The sequence below is a fragment of the Pteropus alecto genome, unplaced genomic scaffold, assembly GCF_000325575.1.
Source record: "Pteropus alecto unplaced genomic scaffold, ASM32557v1 scaffold45, whole genome shotgun sequence".
NCBI lineage: Eukaryota > Metazoa > Chordata > Mammalia > Chiroptera > Pteropodidae > Pteropus > Pteropus alecto.
In genome coordinates, this window is record NW_006442491.1 from 29,515,397 (window position 1) to 29,515,609 (window position 213).

The following is a 213-nucleotide window of genomic DNA, read 5'->3' on the forward strand; positions in this document are numbered from 1 at the left end:
GGCTCCCGGACAGGCCCGCGGCCCTGAACGCCGCCCAGCCGCGGGGGCGCTGGGCTGGAGGCGGAGGGGGCGCAGCTGCACCCCGGGCATGGACGGCCTTCGGGGTCCCCACCCGCGGCTCCCTGGCACCACCTGGGCCAGATCACCCCGCAGCGCGGTCGAATCACCAGGCAGCGCCTCCGCAGTTCCCGAGTCTGGTGTGTGCCATGGTCC